General features: G+C 28.3%; 1 pseudogene; it reads left to right on the top strand.

Moving 5' to 3' along the window:
• The window catches only part of LOC142321313 (hormone-sensitive lipase-like), an 85,246-nt pseudogene extending 65,787 nt beyond the window's left edge, over nt 1-19,459 (top strand).
• Nucleotides 19,460-23,502: the final 4,043 nt, after the last annotated feature.

Raw genomic sequence — 23,502 nt, 5'->3', positions numbered from 1 at the left:
ATTTCCCTAAGTAGCCTCTGATTTTTCCATTTGCATCTACCTTTTAATTAATCATTTTTTATCTCCAAAAACAAAACTTCCAAGTCCAACATTGCTGAGTCTAAAGAAAAAACAGAAGCTGAGAAAGTAATACTGTAAAAATTGCTAGAGAAAACAATGCTGTTTGTATTTTTTGATGCTAAAGATAACTTTCATCATACATTTTTGCTGGGAAATTGTACTAGTAATGGTAAATTTTATTAAGAAGTGACTAACTGCTTGAATTCATTGCATTAGCTTGAGTTTGCTGGAAATTGACACTGGTTTCTTCTACCTTACAATTTATCAGTGCATTTTTCAATTGTTTCTATGTTTTTCAAAAACAAAGGAATTCCTGTGTTACCCCATGCAAACTAATGAATTGATTTAGTATCTACCAACTTTTGGATTTTTGTTTTTATTTCATAAAATAAAAATGACAATGAAAGGGACGATATTTTGAGGTGGAGTCTGGTGTCTGGAGATGAAGTGAACAGACTGGTATTATAAAAGAAAAATTTGGTGCATTTTAAAGCCACTGTAAACAACTAACAGAAGCAGTCAGGAACTATATTGAATGAAGGTTATAAGTAGGGATTTTTGAATTTTCTGTATGTTTTTCAGTGACCTCAGTTTTTTGATTAATTGTTACACTGTATGTAATACATCTGATAACTTCCATACCTCTTGGTCCCACCCATGTGTATCTCTTCTTTAACAATTTTGAAAAAGGGTGTTTGGTATCATTAGTTTTTACTTAGTACAAAATTCCGAAAATGTAGTTCCTCTTTTATTTCTCTTATGAAGTTTGTCACCTAGTTATTTTCCTGTCTTGTCCTACTACTATGACATTCCAGACCTTCCATTATTATCAAATTGTTATTTCATTTTAAATATTTCATTAATACATCTATTTTTTATATATATCCTTTCTATTTCTTCATTTATTTGCTTTCAAGAATAATTCCTTTATCTGCCTTCTCTACCGATACCTAACCTGTATAGAAGTTCCTACATAAAAGCACATGGCTGTACTGTAGTTCCTACAGTACACTGTAGGAAACTGTAGTTTCCTAATAATAATAGTAATGATGATGCATTGAGGTACTGTATGAGGCATTAATATTTTGAATGTATTTTGTTATAAATTTGGATATTATATATTTGTAAACAATTTTTATATATATATTTTACAATTTTCTATAATAATAACGATACTAAAAATAATTGTTATAGGTGATTCAGCTGGTGGTAATCTAATACTAGGATTAACTATAAAATGTATAACAGAAGGTATTCGTCCACCTGATGGCTTATTTTTAGCTTATGTGCCTGTTATTGTATCAATTATACCATCACCTGCAAGACTATTATGTCTTATGGATCCACTTTTACCACTTGGATTTCTCACTGGGTGTCTTAGAGGTATTTAAAACAAATCTATGATTCAGAAATTTATATTAATGTCAATTCTACATTCTGAAGTGCAGTAAATTTAATTGTAACTAATGTTTCTATAATTTGTATTGCATTTTTTTGGAATTCAGGAGCTACTATAATAAATATGTCTAAGGGAGTTTTGTGAACACTGTCAATGGATTAGAGGAAATGTAGAGGAATCCACACCCTCACCAAGTATAGTGATAAAGATTTTTTCCTTGAACCCTAAAAATGTATTTCTTAGATTTGCAAAATTTTTATTATATATGTATACATTTCTCTCACAGGAGTTTCATCACAGAGATTGGTGTGGAAAGTTGTGTCAAAATCACTGTTTTATCTTATGTAGAAAGTTATATAAATTGAAAAAAAATACCTTTCATGCAAAAATAAGGCTGTTTGCCACGTTTAAACTTCTTTAACTGCACCTTCATTTCATGTAAAATTGTGATTGCAAATTTCTTTTTGAGAGAATGTTAATTTTACAGTTTAGTCTTGGCATTTGTTTTAAGAATTACAGGTGTGGAAACTAATTTGGGTCCTACAAATGATATTACATCAAACAGTTAATGGCAAATCATGCAAGACTTTGACCAATTTTAAATAAAAAGTATGAATTTGAGAAAAATGAAAATAAGTTTTTATTCTAAAACTTATTGCCCGAAGAATTCTCTCAAACAAAAAATGTTGTTTTATTATTGTTTAAAAGAAGAAGTGAATATGTTGTTTTATTATTGTTTAAAAGAAGAAGTGAATAAAGATCATGTCAAGATCAAGCGTGATTTCTGAGATTACAAGTGGCAACGATAAAAATAAATCTTATCAAATTTGATGAGGAAGGGACTCATAAAAATCACCTTTTCTGTGAATTTCAGAAAGAATGTAGGGGAAAATGTAGAATTATATTTCTTCAACTCATATTAACAGATATTAGGTATGTAACTCATAGTAACAGATATTAGGGATGATAAGGTGGTTTTAAAAGTATGATTATCTGTTTGTGGGTGATAAATATTTTCAGCTCAAAGAAATTAATAATGGAAGAAGTTGGAAACAATAGCACCTGTCCAATGAATGTGTGCGAGAAGATATTATTGAAATCAGCTCTAACAATAAGGATAGTAATGAGATATTTGAAGAAAATATTTGCAAAACTGATTGTGATCAAAGATTGGAAAATAGTGAAAAGACTATTGAAATAGTGAAATTTTCAGGAGAGAAGTGAGCTTCTGTAGGTATTGTGGTTTCTGTTGATAGTCCTCAGGTAGTTGATATCAGAAATTTGGTTTCTGAAGTGGTGACAACTGTGAATGAAAGTGCTGTAGAGGTGATTGAAAATGTTTCTAAATGACACTGTGCAACTGTTAGGGAGGAGGAAAGGTATAAAAAAAGTGGCTTAGAGAAGGTACTGATACGTGAAGCAAGCTAAAAGAATAATATTTACTAAGACATAACAGACAATTTGTCAGGTGCAGGAAGTGTGAGAGAAGGTAATCAGGAGGTCAGAAGTATGTCAATGCAGTACTAAGAAAGTTTGCATAGAAAAATTGAAGTCCAACTTCAATAATGAGTTAATTAATTATTAGAAATTAATGTTTACAAGGATATTATTTAAATATTTTATGTCAATAAGTATAATTTTTAATATAATTTAAATATTTTATGGAGTGTAAATTGTTGCTGGCTGGCTGTTGTTTATTGTATGGATAATGAACAAAAAATAAGGCTAATAAATCATTCCTTTGAATTTGTATTAGAGATGTGGGCATGTGAAAGGAGAGCATTTTTTGTTTATAGAGAGATGGTTAAAATAAATTCAAAAGATTAGCCAAATAGTGGTTTGTTGCTACTCATAAGGAACATGTTAAATATGAATTATTAGAAAGTAATAACTTGTAATTAATAACAAAAACAAGCTGTATAAGCAGGTTATTTAGAATCTGATAATTTAAACATTTTTTGAAGAAGTATAATTACATTTTATTTAGAATAAATATTTACTGTTGTTTGTAATTATTTCTTGTACTTAGGAAATAATTATTTGTTGAGGTTTTTCAGCAATTAAAAATCTTGAAAATTAACATTCCTAATGTTGAATACTGATGTCTTAGTTATAAACAATTTGATTGGCTTTCCTACACTACCAAGTCTCTTCAGCTTTCAGATTTTATTTTTTGTTTCAACATATTACTGCAATCCATTTTTATGTTGAAGCTTGAATGCCAATTAGTAAGGTTAATTCTCTTAATTTTATGAATACAGTGTGCAATAATTTATTCTGAAACAACTGTATCATACATTTCTACTAAGAATAGTAATAAAATGGAAGCATGGTTTCTGAAAATTTTATATACAAAAGAAGTATATAAGTTGTTATCAGCTTCAGCATATAATTTAAAGGTATGTTTATATACTGAAGTGTGTTATTCTAATCTTCATGTTGTTTAAAATAGTAATTGATATTAAATTTGTTTCAGCATATGCATGTACACCTGAAGCTTATGAAACAGCTGTCAAAGGATTTGAAGAGAAATTAAGGCACCAGTCAAGTAAACAGCATCATAGTTCAGATGGTAACATTAAACCTATGTCAAGTGGCAGATACAATTCAGTTGACGTAGAGGTTGATTTGTTGGAAAACTTAACAACTAGCACAGACTGTGGTAATGGATGTAAATGTGACATTAGCAATTATTGTTATTAATTTAACAATCTTTATTTTAATGCAATCGAGTAATTGAAGCGATGAGGTGTATATAAGCTCCTAAGATTTATTATAAAAAGTTAGTTCATGATAACAAGTTCTGCTATAACACAAGTTCCTGATATTAGCAATACTCCAATTTCTTCCAGTTCATTTCTGTTTTCTTTGGTGCTAATTTTTTTTGTATTTTCTCTCATTACTCTTGATTTTATTTTCCTACTTTCATCCTGTAAGTTGATGATTTTTCGAATCTATATGAAAAGGCCAATTTGAATCAAATTAGCCTTTTCAAAATGATTTTTATAGAAGAGGTTTCACTTCTCATATGTTGTTTAATTGGTCTATATTGCTAAAATTACTTCTGTAATGTATCTTTTTTCATAAATCTATATTTATATTCAGGTAATAGTGTATCATTTTAAGTAACAATTTGTTTGGTTAATTCTCATTGTTCTATTTTTTCCCTCTCTTAGTGTTTTTTTAGCAGAATCCCTCATAGATGCTTGTGATATTACTTATTTTAAGTAGTACTATTATTTGACCAGAATGTATGCTAAGTAGCTGCAGTGATATGATGTTCAATTCACAGAAAGTTTTTTATTTACAATTGTTACCATTGATTTGGGAATTAAAAAAAATCACCAAAGACAGTTGTTTATTACTATAAAATAAAATGCTGCAGATTGTTGAAGTAGGATTTATAATTTTTTGCTAACTACAATGAAGTTTGTAGTAGAATAGAAGAATAAATTAACTGATGAGTTGTATGTTCTTCAAATGAATTCTGTAATACCAAAATAAGGCATCGTGTTGTTGAAGCAGCTGAAGAATCATTCTGTGATAGTTATTCATTGATTATTACAATGATCTGTATATCTGAATTCATATTGTTTTATTTTTATCTACAGTGATTATCAACTGACAATAGTCTACTTATAGAGGAATCAAACCATTTATTTCTGTGTGTGTAACATGCTCTATGCTCTAATGCTCTAATGTAATGCGCTAACATGCTCTAATGTAATGAATGTAATAAAATTTATATTGGTAAAAATAATAGATCACTTAAAAAAAGATTTGAAGAATATTATAATGCTTGCAGAAACAGAAAAAAAGCTGTATCTAATGTGGCCATCCATTTGTTGTAATATAAGTATTTCTGATTGTAAAAATAATTAAAAAATTTTAGAGGTTTGTAATAATAATAAAAAAAATGAATATACTTGAAAAATATTATATTTATAAATTTAAACAAAAGTATGAAATAATGAATCACCAGATTGCAGTTAAGAATTATGTTTTAATTAAAGACTTAATAAATTGTAGCAGTTGACAAAAATGATGTTAACAAACAAAGGAAAATATGACATTGTGTAAATTTACATCACTCCATTGATGGCAGTGGAGTTGTGTATTCATCATAACAAATTTTTGGGGTTATAAATAGTGATTATTTAAGTTTTTTTAGATTTTTAATAACAATTGATTGATATAATTATAGAATTATATACCAACTGATGATGCGGGATCCTGCGAAAGTTGATTATTAGTGCTAATTTTTTAAGTTTACTTATTTGTTACTGTGTTTTGGTGGTTAAATTTCAGTTAATTAGCACAGCGATCAGTATATATGTTATTTGAATTATAAAAATTACTGTGAAATTCAGTTGTTTTCAATTATTAGTTAGAGTAGGTCATTACATTTACTATTAAAAGAGGTTTAGATTGCTTGCATCTCGGTATCAGAATGTTTTTTTAGTAAAACCAGTATAAGTTTTAAAGTGCTTGAGTTATTACATGTATAATTCGTTTGTTAATTTGCTTAAAAAGTGATCAGTTAATAAATCATTTTCATGACTTTGTTTTTCTATTGATTTCAGTTAAATTAAAAGATAATGTACCATCTAACAACCTTAATAATAACGACTATAATAATGAATCAAATTTTGTTGCTGGATTCTTAGATAAATATGTTAATGATAACAATAGCAAAGAGTTAGATGACTCGAATTGTGCAGATAAAATGCAAATTGTTCCTGACGATCACATTCTTTTAGACAGAGTGCCTGAAACAAAAGTAGAGTTTCAAGCCCCGCCATCAGAGGAACAGCAAGATAATGGTAACTGTAATGTGAATCGTAAAGGCTCATCATCAAGATTAAGTAATTTAGCTGCTGCTATCGGTAATACTTTTACATCATTTACAAACAGCGGAAGTGGAAATAGTGGCAATCCTCTTGTAAATGGTAAAAGTAGTTCGGCTTCAAGTAATGGGTGAGTTGGTTTAGATGTTGATCTATTTGTTTTATTATGGATTTAATGATAATAAAATCTTCTGTAATTAAAAGTTACAAAATCATAAAATTATCAGTTTTAAATATTATCAACTGGATGCAGACATTTAAGAAGTAAGAACACTTACAAATTTGAGCATTATTGAAGTATCACTTTATCTTTGAAAAAAGAAATTGCTAAGTAGCAGAATGTAAGTCTTATCTGAAATAATACCTTCTTCGACCATGATAGGTGTTGGGGTCTGTTGATCTTGACAATCAGGCGAGATTTGACCAGAGAAAGATGTTTTATTTCAAATGTTATACTTATATTTGACAACTTAGCAATTTATTTTTACAATTAACAGTTAGTATAACAGTTGTACAGTTATAACAGTAGTATAACAATTAACAGTTGTACAGTTAGTATACTCGTATGCTGCTGAAGATGAAATGCTACTTCAAAATTGCTGCAGTAGATAAATGTGTTTACATTTCTTATCTCTTTATCTGGTGAATAACATCTAAAATTAATATAAATGCAAAAAAGTTTAAAAAATTAATCATACATAAATTTAATAATCTTGTTTTTATGATTGTTATTTTCAATGGGATTTTTAATTATATGGACTTTTTACAATATCCTTTTAATATTGTTTTTTGACCTTTTAATATTTATTCAGTTCAAAACATTTAGTATTGTTTCTTTTGTTGTTTTATATACTGTAAATTGTTCATTACTCATTATGATTCATGAAGGACAATAGATTATGAGACAGATCATTTGTGATCAAAAGGAAAACATTATTCTCTTTATTACTTTCTTTTTTTTCTGTTCTTTTTTATGTTATAAAAATCAGTCTTCAGTTTAGTTACTCATCAAATGAAAATCACCCTTTGTACTATCTAAATTATACACTGTACCACACTTTTTATATTATTCAGTGACAGTGTTATATAGAATTTTTAGTTATTTTATTCTAAAGTTAATTTTTACATTCATAATTAACATTAAATGCATCATATATCTCTATAATAGCCATCCATTATCTATATATGAAAATTTTTAATACAAATTTGGGTCTGTTTATAGATAGATTTGTAGAAGTTAAACCCTCTCTTCTTTTAATGCTCAAAGGTTTTCCCCATATATGGCATTGTTTACTTTATTGTTTGTTCATTTTAAAAGAATTGTTCCACTTTTAATTGTTCTATTGCTAAACCCGTTTTTTATCCATCCTCTTTCTTATGCAATAACAAATTGCTCCTAGGTCACTAGTTTTTGATGTCAAAAATAGAGTCGCAGTCATAAATTGCATGGTTCATTTACATTTAGAAGTTAGATTTTGATAACAATTTGAAGTTTATTTAAGTGGTTTCATCGACTTGATGTCAAGGTAGGAGCCTTACTTTATTTAAAAAATCAAACTACAGTAAACATTTTAATTTACAGTTATTTTACGATTAACTTTTCACCAGTTTGATTTACAAATTTTCAAAGTTTTGCTGCCACCGCCACTGATATATGCAATCTAAAAATGTGGTAATGTAATAATCAGATGTAACAATAATTTTAATTATATTTTAATAATAAAAAGTGCATGCTGAAAAAGACCATTAAAAAATATAAAAAACCACTAAAATACTCTTTAACTTTTTTTATAATTAATGATGTGCTAGAAAACAGATTTATTTATTTTTTTGGGAGATCCTTTTTTTACTTTTCAATTTTATATAAAAATGTAAGTATTAATATTATGTATAAATAAACAGGATAAGTTACACTGTTTATCCTTCTTTGAAGGAAAAATGTTCTGCTATTTTCAGTACACAAACAACAATCTACAGCTAAGTAATGCTAAAAAAAATAATTATATTTAGAGATTTAAAAAAAATAAAATTATTGCTTAACTAAGTATTTTGTTTCACTGGAATTTTAAGAAAAATAAAGTGTTTTTACTAAGACCAGCAAGAATAATTGACTAACCAGAGTAAAGTAATAAATTAAATTATCTGTTTTGTTTACAGTGATCTAATATCTCCTGCCTCAACAGTTAATAGCAATGAAGATTTTGAAGAAGTTATGTTACCTTGTCCTTTGGAAATGTTAAAGTTTGAAGTTCCAAACAATCCATTATTGTCTCCATATTATGCTGATGACGAAATATTGAAGAAATTTCCTCCTATTTCTTTTATGGTAATCCTATACTTATATTAATTTTAAAAAAAACTAATGTTTACCAATATTATTGCCTTTTATCCGACTTCAAAAAAGGAGTTTATCAATTTGACAATTTTTTTTTTAATGTGTGTTATGCAATATCTCCGTTGTTACTAAACCAATTTTGATAATTTTTTTTTAATCGGAAGAGTATACTTTTGGAATGGTCCCCCATAAATTTTAACCAAATCCCATGATAATCTCAAGAAAAAACAAAAAAACTGATTCTTTAATATATATGTTACGCAATATCTCCAGTGGTTAGTAAACCTATTTTAATAATTTTTTTTTAATCAAAATAGTATACTCTTGGAATGATCCCCTATAAATTTTAACTAAATCCAATAATAATCTTAGGAAAAATATAAAAAACTAAACGGTTCGACACCCAGTAGCCGCTGACCACTCATACAGTACAAAGAAGTAGGTTTCAGAAAATAATTTATAAAAAATAAAAATAAAAGCCAACTTCAAAAAACAATAGTACTAAAATGTTACAAATAATTATATTTGTTTTAACTAAAGTTTAAGTATTTACAACAAATAACTGTTTTTGAAGTCGGTGCCAGTCAACACAAGTTAAACATAAAGTTAGTACCTCAACTAACTGCTAGGGCTAAATTTAAAATGGGATCTCAAGAGCATATAAGGGAGAGTATCTCATGATCATACCACATCTTGAGAGTTCACTAAGGCATATATACTTTGTAACAAATGTACTTAAAGTACATTTAATGCATCTATAAAGTATTTTTATGCCGTATTTTATATGTTGCATTTTATTCTTATATTATATTTTTGTACATCTCATTTTACTGTAGAAAAACTTCTATTATCAATTTTACATTTTTGCAGTAGATTTGTATTATTTATATAGATCATAGGTTTTTTTTATTTAACTTATGTTGGCTGGCACAGATTCCAAAAATAGTTATTCGTTGTAAATACTTTTACTTTAGTTTTGAATTACGACTGGTAATTTTGAGTTGAAATTGCTAGTTACAATTGAATCAATCTGAGGAGAAAGGAACTAAGTCAGAATTTACATTTTTTTTTTTTATAATGGTATTTAGTTATACAACCCAAGCTTCATCAAACTGAGGAGAAAGGAATCATGTCTGTTTTGTAGTTAGGTTAGAAATCCCTTGTCCCAAGTCAGTGACTTGGAACTTTCCATTCTCCCCAGTACAATAATTTTGTACATTTATGTCAGCAAGACACTCTACCACTGTGAGCAGTAGTTAAACTATACTGTCAGATGCAGCTGTGTATTTTCTTTATGAGTATTTCAGAGATTATAGTGAATGTTTTCACAATATTTATCATAGTACTTTTATTCGGTTTATTAATTTTATTAAATCTTTTACTACTCTTTAGAAGTGCACCATTTTCATTTCTTACTTTACAAATTGCAAAAATGGAAAGTTAAAAAAAAACAGAAAACTTCAAACATAAACATTCAAACATAAAGGAAGCAATTTTCCATGGTTTAGAAGTATAAGAGTTTGTTACACTGATAAATAGGTTAGTGCTAAAGTTACTGAAAAGAGTGTAATTGTCATAATAAATGTTTCTTAAAAATTAATGTTGATTCACATTTATTTTAACTGAATTTTTAAATCTAAGTAGCAAAGATTCACAAGATCTACATTTACAGAGAATGATAGAAGCTATGGAAGTTAAACAAAGACGACCCAGAAAAGGAGAAGATGATAAGAAAAAACTGCTTCTTTTAAATATTTTGTGGTTTATAATAATGAAAAGCAAAGATAAATGTTTGCCAAAAAGCATTTATCAGTTTGTATGTCATACCAGAGAAACGTGTTTATAGACTTACTAAACTACTGTTAGTTGGTAAAACCTTCAAAAATTTTAGGAAAGAATCCGTCTGAAAATAAAATTTCTGAAGATATTTTGAAAATTATTGATGATTTCATCCATAGTTTTCCTACAAAAAAGTCACATTACACTGGCAAAGAAATAGCGTATCTAGATTCATGTTTAAATATATTACAAATGGATGAATTATTCGTGAAAAAATGTTCTAACCTAAACATTAAATATGACTTTTATAGGAAATACTTCACTGAAAACTTTAATTTTCAATTTGGCCAACCACAAGTTGATGTGTGTAGCAAATGTGAGGAACTAAAGTCTAAAATAAAAAGTTCAATTCCATGTGAAAGTGCTAAAAGATCAGCTGAAGTTGAACTTATGATTCACAAGAAATGATCAAATAAGTTTTACAATGCGATAACTGAAGCAAAACAGAAATTTGCCACAAATGATACTGTTGAAATATTGTGTTATGCTTCTTCCTACATTACCTGTCCAAGAATTTTTTTTATATGTGCCATTTGTAGGTAAATATATTTTGTATTCATGATGTTAAGACTGACTGTTGTGCGATATACCTTTACCATGAAGGTCAAGCAAATAAGGTGGTAATGAGGTAGCCTCTTTCTTATATGATTATGTTAATAGTAGTTTGCCAACAGACGTTACTGAGTTGTGCCTGTTTGCTGACTCTTGATCTGGTCAGAACAGGAATCATACGTTACTTAGATTTTGTGCTGGTCTGGCAGCATCAGAGAGATTTCACAAAATAGATTATAATTTTCCTGAGCATGGTCATTCATATCTTCCCTGTGACAGGCAGGGATTTTGGTGTTTTTAAAAATAAAATTTAAAGATCTGATCAAATTTATGTTCCAAAAGATTATGTCAAAATTATACGCAATGTAAAGAAAAATGTTGAAGTTAAAGTTGTGGAAACTTCAGATATTCTAGATTTTGACTGTTGGTGGCCACAATATTTTTAAAAAACCATCCATTCTTTAGAAACTCTCTCAATTGATACGCCACGGCAACAGAAGCAAAGTTTAATATCTACTTGTTTCAAACATTTTGAATTCTCTTCTGAAAACAAAGGAGTCTTGGGCACACTTATATTGAAAGTTCTATGAAACATACATTCATTGTTGAAAAGCCTACACTTTCAAACTTCTCTATGCGAGCAAGTCCTGCTTGTCTGTACAATCTTGTTCCAATTAATGGGAATAAGCTTCATGATATTAGAAACTTAATAGTGTATGTGTAACATAAAAAAAAGGCTGTTAAATTTTTTGAAAAAATCTAAACAATAGAACGTTAGTAAAAAATTTTTCTTATTCTTAATTATTATTGCATTCTTGTATACTAATGTAACTTTTTAGTAATATTCATTTAATTTAAATGAGAAATAAAGTTTATTTGCAAGCATTATACCAAATTGTTTTATTTTTATCATCAAAATGAAGAGAAAAAACTAAGTCAGAATTAAAAAAAAATTTAATGAATTCAAATCAAAAGTAAAAAAAGGTGCTGCCTTAAATAATGTTAATAGAACATATAAAGAACGCTACTTTTTTTTGTGGTATTTTATCTTACAATTTTATAGCAGTAGAACGTTTTTCATCTTCCTGAAAAATAGCAAAAACTAAGTTCCTTTCTCCTCAGGCTGATTCAGTACTTGTGTTAAAGGCTTTAATCTTAAAATTTTCAAAATATTAGCTTCTTGATCACAGAACTATGTTAAAATAAGAATGTTAGAATGTAAAAGATTAAAATTATTTTTGTGTATATTTATTTTGGAATTTGAGAATTAATTTTTAGCTTATTTTCAGTATTAAAAAATATAGTAAGTAAAATACTTTTACTTACTTATTAAATGTTATTTTATAACATTTAATTAAGAAAGTATTTTAAAAACATGCTGAATTTCTTAATATGGTCCTGATTACAGTAAATTTGCTAGCTTAGTATGCAATTAAAAATTTCAGTTTATGGCAAATCCCCTGTCTGCAGCCAGTCAGATCTCATAGGAAGAGCTGGAACAGAAACTTCGAGTTAAATTTAACTTCGCTTAGAAAAGTTATAGATGTTAAATCAGACATTTGTGCTAAGCTGTTGTTCTACCACTGCCATTCCAGTCACGGTGTGATTGAAGTAATAGGTAACCTCACAGCGGATGTGTGATAGTCCGCCGTTTTATTGAAAAGTAAATTTTTTGTTTATATTTTCTTGCAATTTTGATGTTAGATGGTGGTCAAGCATATCCAGAAAACTGCAGAATACACTCAGTTTATATACTGAGAAGTTATAAAAACCAGCATTAATCACTCGTCATAGATTCAACCTATCTGTCTTCTCATTCTATTTATAATGTATATCAAGAAGAACATTTTTCCTTGTTCATTATTCAGAGTCCAAATTTAGAGGGAAGAAATCATGATTAAAATATGAATTTTCAATGACATTCTGTAACTTAAATTTTTGTAATTCACTAAGACTTTCTCTGTTAACAGATAATTATTTTCATTTTTTGTTTCCTAAAAACCTTGAACAATTTCTTTGAACCTCTTCATTAAATTAAGTTCTAGTATATTATAGACATGCTAACAGATTTGTAGGGTTTCTTTTAATACTAAAATTATATTAATACATGTAAAATTATATTGAGCACAATTTGAAGTAGTGATAACTTGATAATGTGTGTGTGTGTTAGAGAACTCATTCCAAAAATTATAATGATCAAGGTAATTAAAACAAATCATTCATAAAATTATATTTCTCCAAAAATATTACACCATGCAAAAAATTGATTTTCAGAATTATGTAATTACTAAATATCTAATTTTTAATACCTTATTACATGAGGGTATAAACTTTAATGTTCAGTATTTTAAAACTTTTTCAGTCTTATTTAATTTTCTATTGAAATTGTTAAACTTTTAATATTGAAGAAATTTCTGATTAACATTTAATTTCTGTTAATCAGTTACGATTAACAGAAATTTTGACTATTAATTGACTATTCTCATTATATTATTTATAATTAATTATATATCAATGTAATTACAATAATTTAGTATTTTAAAATTATATTTATATAGCATAATTATTAATTACTAAAAATAATATCTAAATAAATGATATTATTCACTTCGATAAATTTATAAATATATAATTATTATTAAAAATAGATTTCAAAGATTAAAAAAGACATCTCTCAATTGATGAGACTTTATTACTTCATTAAGAGTATTATTATTATTATTTTTTTTTTAAAGAAATGTGTGTGTGCATGTTCATACTTTAATAAGCAGCCAATTTAGAATTTGAAAGTATGTTTTATTTCAAACTACATTATCTGATAAGTTGAGTTTTTTAAAACTGAAACAGGAATTAATCTTTTATATTGATTGATTACCTTATTTTTACAGACATTGCATATGGATCCTTGTTTAGATGATTGTGTTGAATTTGCTAAAAAATTAAAACGTCTTGACAATAAAGTTACAATTGACATCTTAGAAGGATTGCCTCATGGATTTCTTAATTTTTCATTAGTAAGTGCAATTATTTATTTATTGATTATTTTCATTATTTCATAACATTTAAATACACTGTTAAATATCTATTTTGATTAATTAAAGCTCTGATCTAATAGCTATGAATGCATTAGGAATGTGGCAGAATGAACTAGTACAATACAGATGGTATTGTACTAGTTCGATTTTTTCAACCCCTAGTATTGTACTAGGGGTTGAAAAAATTGGGTTTTGAACATAAAAAGAATCATATCTCTTAATAGGCACAATATCAAATTGGTTTAAAGTTATCGTTAGTCCTCTAAACATTACCTAAAACTTTTGTCAGTAACAATTTTTAATATAACCAACTTTTACAGGTTGGAGGTGAAATCTACCTCCACCTTCCAGCGTGCCGAAAGAGATTTTTTTTCTGTTTAGCTTCTGGAACCACCGTAAGGTATTACTTCTGAGGATGATATGTATGAATGTAAATGAAGTGTAGTGTTGTACAGTCTCAGGTCGACCATTCCTGAGATGTATGGTTAATTGAAACCCAACCACCAAAGAACACCGGTATCCACGATCTGATATTTAAATCTGTATAAAAATATCTGCATTTACTAGGATTTAAGTCTTAGAACTCTTGACTTTCAAATCAGCTGACTTGTGATGACAAGTTAACCACTAGACCACCCCGGTGGGCTAGACCCTTATCTCAGTGATCCTAATTTATTTCTTAGATTAACAGAATTTTATACATAAGTCATTTTGAAATGATAATTAGACCCAAAAAGCTGTCACCAAGTGGCTGATAAAATTAATGACCGATTTCAATAATGATAAAACAGAAAAACTACACACAGTATGGTGCTTAAATCTAATTTCTGAGTATGTAGAAAACTAAAGAATGTTATGTTTTAAGTGTGGAATAAATATTTTTATTTTTCTCATTATCAATCACTGAATTTAATAAATTACTTAAGTAATTGCTGTCTTTAATTGCATTTTCTGAATAGCAGCATTGAAAAGTCATATCATAAAACATTATCTATGTTTTTGAAGGTATAAATATTTTCCAACAAATATCTTATGATGAATTCTTGTTCATACTGTTTGATATTGTTGACTTAGATATCTACTGTGTTTATGGTTTATGAAAACTTATATTTACATGCATTTTGTATTGCTATCACATTTTTCTGTTATTTATTTTTACATTCTGTGGTATCATTTTTTCATATTAATTTACTTTTTTGAAATAAAACTTAATTAGTTTGAATGGGTGATCAACTAGAATGATACATTTCTTTTATATTTTTAATAATCTCTGTTTGCTTTGCTTTTGTATGAAATATCTAAATATTATGTTTTTTTTTATATGGCAGTATCATCTTAATGTACCGTTTAGTAATGTTATTATTGTAAAAATTGTGATTAAGAACTTCAGGTGTTATATATTTATCTTTGCCTAAGCACTGAAGATATATGTATAATTTTATATTTTCCACAGAAAGCGGTGCATAATTTGTTGTTTAACATTATATATTACTGATTTTACTATGACTGATAAATATTAAATATCTGAGGTGTAGATAACACTAATGAGATTTACTTTCTTTGAGAGTGGTGTATATACCCATCTCTATGTGTACAGACTAGAGCTATCATTGTAGGGCTGATTTCAGCAGATTGGAATCCTTATATATGCAAAAGTGTATTTAGGTTGGTGATAAGAAATCCCCTTCATTCATAACTCTTAAGCTTGGGACAGGACATTTGGTATTCTTCAAAATCTATCACATTTTTAGGAGTGATTTTGCCTTGTGTCAGATCATTTATAATCATTAAAGCAGTTATACCAACTTACATACATACATATTTTCCAACACATTTAAACTTTTACATTTAATAGTAGGTTATTTTGATTCTGCTTATAAATTATATAAAAATCTAAGTTTTTCTTTAAAAAAAATATATATATATAATCTACATAATCTGTGTACTGCAATTATAAAAAACCCATGTTTATAAATACTTTGTTAATCTAGAGTATATTTTTTGTTGGGAAAAGAACATAATACATTGATAAATTTGTTTTCTTATAAATTAAATGTTATTTTATGAGTATATTGGTACATAATATCTGCAGATTTATTAAGTTCTTAAACGGAATAAACAAAGAAAGATTTTTAAATCCTGTCTTCTCCCATAGGGTTATTTTAAATCAGTACAAGTCACTTCTATGGTTGTGAATAAAATATTAGAAGGCAATTTTTAAATATTTGGTACTAAAATTAATTTTAAAGGATTTACAAGAGATTGTGTAATTAGCACCTGATGTTTTCAGTTCATACTAAAGCCAAATGCATGTAAAAGTTCCATCTTTAGGCTTGAAGAATATATGTGTCATTTAGTTGAAGTGTAAACAACGCATTTTTTTAGCACATTAAATATGTTGAGTTTTGTACCAACGAAACGCAATTTGTAGGAACCTTTACTTTTTTTTTCGACTTGAAAAAATCGATAGCTGAAAGTCTTCGTTTGCTGTCCAAAGCTTATGGCTATTATGTTCCGTCAATTTCAACTTGTGAGTACTGGTTTAGATGAATCAAAAGTGGAGATTTTGATTTAGAAGACAAGGAGCAACCCGGCCAATTTGCCTTCAATCCTTCATCTTCCAAAAATGTTGAAGACAAGAATTGGAGGCATTGTTAGATGAAGATCAATGTCACATACTTAAAGAATTGGTAGAAGCATTAAATATGACTGAAATAGCTATCTCTTAACCTTTGAAGTCAATGGAAATGGTTCAAAAGCATATGAATTGAAGCCAAAGGACATTGAAAAGCGTTTTCTCATGTGTGAATTGCTGCCTCAACAGCAAAGAAGGAAGGGTTTTTGCATCATATCATCACTGGTGCTGAAAAATTGATACATGATAATCCCAGCGCAAAAAGTCACGGTGTAAGTCTGACTAACCATCAACATCAACAGCAAACCCAGATAACCATTGTTTGAAGGTATTGCTCTGTATTTGGTGGGATCACAAGGTTTGGTCTATTATGAGCTGCTAAAATCTGGTAAAACCATTAATGAGAACCATTACCAACAACAATTAGTGCAATTAAACCAAGAATTAAAAGAGAAACTGGACCTGACAAAATTATTTTCCAACATGACAATTCTTGATTACGTGTCGCTAGACTGGTCAAGGAAACACTAGAGCTACTCAGATGGGATGTTCTACCCCACCATATTCACAAGATATTGCTTCTTCCGATTTCCATTTGTTTCGATCCATGCAGAACCACTTATCTGTCCAGTACTTCAGTTCTGTTGAAGATATCAAAAACTTGGCTCAGATCATGGATAGCCTCAAAAGAGGAGTCATTTTTTTCAATGAGGAATCCTCCATCTTTTCCCAAAAGATGGGAAATATTTATAGCTAACAGTGAACAATTATTTATCCTTTAAATAACATGTTTCAATAATTCTGTTTCAAAATAAATGTTCATTTTTACAACAAAAAAAATCTTGTGTGTGTATGATTCAACGTGATCCACCCAAGTACAGACAATAAAATAAAATAAAATGACACCTTATTTTTTTCATATGATTTCTACAGAAGTATTTTCATGGTAACCTGCATCTTCAGTTGACGGTAATTTTTTGTAAAATACTTTGAATAAAATTACATATTAAACGAAATAATTTAATTACATATTAAAGATTACTATAGTATTGGCTGGCCATATACATGTAGTATGTTTTTTTTTACTTTATTTTATTTTTAATTGACATCATTTATTTTTATATGTAATTCTAATTGTAATACTTTTAACATCTAATTTTTATTTTTACGTTTAATATGTAATTTTATACTAAGTATTTTACAAAAAAAATATCTACAACTGAAGGTGCGGGTTACCATGAAAGTACTTTTGTAGAAATCAAATGAAAAAATAAGGTGAATGTCATTTTATTTTATTTTTTGTACTTTGGTGGATCAGATTGAATCATATATTTGAATTATTATTAGTACAGAGGTGAAATGGGTCTTGAAAGGATCAATTTTAGAAAAAAAATTATTATATTTTTATATATATATACTAATTTTAAATTTATTACAGATTTTTCTTTACTTTGTGGATGTATTTTAATATATTTTAAACTCTCATATAGGTTGGAAATCAAATAATTATTAATAATAAAATAATTCTTCAACAGTGATTCTAGAATACATTTATAACTGTGTTTTTATTTAAAAAAAACTTCTAAGTTGTTAATTTCCTATGTTTATATTAGTTCAATTATTAAAAGTTCCATTATTAAAAGCAAAATAAACTATAATTTCAAGATAGTGTATTTATTTATCTCAACAGGTTTTTAACTCTTCACACAATTTAGTACTATCATTACACAATAATGTATAATTAATATAATAATTAATACAACTATAACGTTAAATTAATAATAATTATATATAACCAGAGTAGTTTATATATGTCATCATGGGCTAAATCCGTGAGATTTCTGTACAGTTGTTGTTTCATGAAGAACATTAATATAATATGTCTGTTTCAATTTTTTCTCAGTAGATGTTAAAAAGTCTCTTAATTCTAATCATTGGAACATTACTTAAAAATATCTATTTTATTTAAAGTATATAATTTTACTCATGAAAATTAAGTTTAATATTAATCATCATAAACATTAGTATACTATTTCTGTAAATGAAATTGTGAACGATTTTTCTGTAAATGTAGCAGTATAAATAGAAGACAAACAATAAAACTGTTTAATATATGAAACCAACAAATGAAGTAACCTTTCATAAATGTAAAAACTTATTAGGAATATTATTAAGTAAATATACTTTTGTTTCATTTCAGTTGAGTAAAGAGGCATATGAAGCATCTAAAAAATGTATAGAAAGAATTAAAACTCTTCTAGGTATTCTTCCACCAATTACTGTTAATAATGATTCAGACGTGGAAAAAGGAGAAGATGTTATTAACAATTCAGAAAATAGTGACATTAATTCTCCTTCTCCTATGATAAAAACTATAGCTGAAAACACTAATGTATTCACATTTTAGTGTATGGTCATGTGATATGTAATCTGAATGTAAATGGAACGGCTTATTTTTTATATTCGTATAAAATTATTATTGTTACCGTGTCAATAATGTGATATAACTTTATTATTAATTATATTGTCATTTATTTGATCGTTATGCAGTTTTCATAATGAATCCTTCTATTTATATATTTAATGTAAAACAATTTGTTAGTTTAACTTTTTAGTAATTATTGGCTTGCACTTAGGTATGCGATACAATTAATATTTGTTTATACATTCTAGACAACTGTAACTGTAAAAATATATTATAAACTTATTATACATCATTGTTCTTTATGTTATTAATAAAATACATTTATACGCGTCTATTATCATTGTTATTGCTTTCTTATAATTTGTGTTTTAAACTGTATATCATTATTATGTTATATAACTATTACTATTATTTTCAATAATAAAAATTTACTGATTTTATAATCTTTTTGCATATGTATGAGCACTTTTATAGTGATCACTACTTCATCAGATATATTATTTAAGAAAGTTTTTTTTATATTAAATATTAAAATAGTAAAGAAGATTGTTTCATCTTGCAGGTCAATTAATTTTATTTCTATACCATTTGATTTATCGACCTAGAAGATGAAACAACCTTATTTTAATATTTAATGCTTTTTTTGTTTAAATAACATCTGATGAAGTAGTGATCACTACAAAAGTGCTCATGTAGGTACAAAAAAAAATTAAAAAGCAATTAGTATTTATAATTTTTATTATTGATAATAATTCATTATTATACTGCTGTGATGTTTAATTGCAAATTCATAAATTGCTATGTTATTTGGTGGATGGAAGAGTTGAGGTTACCACAACAGTGAATTATGTCTGTAGGAATGGGATTGGCAGAATCCCATTAGAAATAGTTATAATTAATAATCTTACTGCCATATTTAGCAAATGTTCACTCATATGACTCAATTCCTTAAAAAAAGAAGATGAATACAAAATAAATAAAAAAATTTATAACTTGTATTGTTCCTTTTGTATTTAATTATTGAGAAGTTCTCATTTCTGTTCCTTTTGTCAGGATACTGCACAGTATCCAAAAATATGGTTATAATTATTATTTTTTTTTAGTAATTTCATCAGTTTTATTTTGGTAGTTACTGTGAACAAAAATTATTATCTATAAAATACTCATATATTATATTTTAGTCTACAATAAAACCTCATTCATTCCTGATTTCTTTTAACATCAAAAGTCTCTTTCCCTATAAAGGATTTCCCAATTTTCCACATAAATAAATAAATTTATTTAATTTTTTTATTTTAAATAAATATATAGTTTTTAAAAAATTGCCACAAAAATCACAAGATTCATCTTCAACTGGATTACATAAGGCATATGCACAGTAATTTAAAAAAAAATTTTTTTTTGTTTTTTTAGCTTCTTTCCAATAATCCGTCAATAAAAAAAAAACATGTAGCAACTTGATAAAATAAATATGTTTTTTGTTTTCAACTATGTATTTTAATAAGGCTGTTATGAAATGTACTTTCATAATTTTAATTAATATTATGGAGAATGAGTTGAAAGATAAAGAATAATTTCCATTAATATTGTTGGCAATCCTGACCATCAGTTAGAAAAGAATACAGTCACATTAGCAGATATTACACCTTGTATTAATCAGTAGAGCTGATTCACTGTTGATTACTGTGAAGTAATCACATGTGTATTTAACAATATTTCTAGAAATATTGTAAACAGTTTATTTTTATTTGCATCTGTAACTGAAAAATGGTGTACACTGACCTAAGTCAAGATACTGAACTCTTATCTTTGTTACTAATCACTGTTTTAAAAGCAAGTTAAGAAAATAGAAAACCAAGAAGCAGAAGCTCACTAACTCACATGTGGCATTATTATTTTGGTAAAAAAAAGGATATAGTCCAGAGTCACCTTACTGCCTGGATGGAAGAGATAGAAATGTGGGAGATGAAAATAAAAGTACAGAAAAATAAATTTAGTTATAACAAAGAGTAGATGAAATGGAAAGGCAAGTTTTATGTATAAAAATGTCAAAATACCTAAATTTTGAACTTCTTAAAGAGAGTGATCTGTAGGATCACCCACCGTAAACGGAATTTGGAAATTAGTAGAAGAGTTCAAATTACAAAACTATAACAAAAGATCATTGATGACTGTTAAAAGAGAAGAAAAGAGAAGAGGTGACTAAGATGTTGAGAAGTCTTTAAGAAACTTGATAGGAAAGATACAAAGGGATCAAGAAAAATAGTATTACTTGTGAAAGTTTAAAAACTTTGGTTAATGCAGAGGATGAGGATGGATTACCGGATTAGTGGTTTATTGCTATCTAGCTACCTATAATTTTCTAGTTTGCTATGGTATCCTGTCTGCTGATCTATTACCTATTCCAATACTACTTAAAATAGAACTCTTTATCTACGTGCTTACACTTTCTAAACTATGACAAGTAATGCTACTACAAAAAATCCTAGAATATATAGAGTTCTGCCAACAACAGAAATTTAACAGAGGAAGATAAGATTGAGTTTTACAGGAAATGCTAAGCAGAAGATTAGTGAAAGGAATCTTTAATTTAAACATAATAGGAGGTCGAAATAGTTATGTGATCTGTTTTATTCATATTCCGCAATGAAATTAAACTGGAGTGTAATTTTGTTTGAATGTGAAAGAAAAATTGTATTTCTTTCTACTGGCATAGTAATGCCAGTATAAAATTTTACCAGTATTTCTTTTCTTGTGGTTATAATGTTTCAAATACATTATACCATATTAGATTTTTTTTTTGTACAATAAATTTAAATTTAGTTGCAAAAATGCTGGGACTTTATGAACTGGTCCCACTGCAATCCATGTCATCATAACCCCCATTTGAGAGTAACATGACATGGACCAGGCTTTTCCACGTACACATCGTTTTTCTGAACTTTTTTATGTTCAGCCATATTTAAAATATTATATTATTTATAACCGTCATAAAAATTGTGTGACCAAATTTTCTGATATGCTAGTGAAGTTGCTAGTGTGGGTGATTGCTCTCCTGATACTGCATTTAAATATCCGAAAAGAAATCAATTTATTAACCTCAAGAATATACAATTTATAGAATGTGTACGAGGGTTATTTTTCTTTCAAGGTCCAATCGGTCGCGAAATAAAAACCCATGCAAAAATCGAATGAACCTTTGCGCATATGTGTTGTGCAGCGTCTCTAGTATGGCCTTCAATCATCCCGCGTCACTTCGTTTAGTTCTGAACACGCAGCTAGCACATTAACATGTCTACAACAATAGCATCTCCCGCCAAGTGTGAAGTGCATGCGGTAAATCGATTTCTTCAGGCTGAGGGGTGTAATGCAGCTGAAATTGATCGACAAATAAGTAATGTGTATGGTGAAACTTAAATGAGTGACAGCAAAGTGCGACAATGGAACTTTAAAGCAGGATGTACAGATGTTCATTGATGCAGGCGGTAAGGGAAGGAAGCGAGTGTCAACCGATGATCTTGTTGAGCGAGTGGATGAGGCAATTCAAGAAAATTGTCGGTTCACAATTTCTGTATTGAGTGATTCGTTTCCTGAAATTTCAAGGTCAGCTCTCTACACCATTGTGAGTGAGAGGCTTCAGTACCGCAAACTGTATGCGAGATGGGTTCCCAAGATGCTGTCCGATTATCACAAAACAATGAGAATGGACGCTTCCCTAACGTTTCTCCAGCACTACCACAATGAAGGAGAAGATTTTTTTAACAAAATTGTCACAGGGGACGAGACATGGGTCCATTTCGAAACTGAAGAAACAAAAGAACAATCCAAACAGTGGATGCATTCTCATTCTCCCAGTAAGGTTCTCATTCTCATAAAGTCCAAGAAAACCTTCTCCAACAGAAAGTGTATGACTACTGTGTTCTGGGACCGGGATGGAGTTCTCTTGGTGGAATTCATGGAATGTGGCACGACCATCACTGCAGCCTCATACTGCGTGACTCTTCAACGTCTACAAAGGGCAATTCAGAATAAGCGGAGAGGAATGTTGTCATCAGGTACTGTCTTTCTCCATGACAATGCTCAGCCGCACACTGCAGCTGTTACAAAGAAGCTCCTGCAGCGTTTTCATTGGAAAGTGTTTGATCACCCACCATACAGCCCGGACTTGGCTCCATCCGAGTTTCACCTCTTTGCTCACATGAAACGCTGGCTAGGAGGACAACATTTTGGCACAGCCATCGAGCTGCAGACCTGCGTAGAAACATGGCTGAAAACACAGGTGGCTCCATTCTATGACGAGGATATTGGAAAGTTGGTACCACGCTACGACAAATGTCTAAATTGGAGTGGCAACTATGTAGAGAAATAGTGTAAC

Source organism: Lycorma delicatula, chromosome 3 (assembly GCF_047948215.1).
Source record: "Lycorma delicatula isolate Av1 chromosome 3, ASM4794821v1, whole genome shotgun sequence".
NCBI classification, from domain to species: domain Eukaryota; kingdom Metazoa; phylum Arthropoda; class Insecta; order Hemiptera; family Fulgoridae; genus Lycorma; species Lycorma delicatula.
The sequence above is the reverse complement of the archived record's forward strand: the minus strand, read 5'-3'. Positions and strand labels throughout refer to the sequence as shown.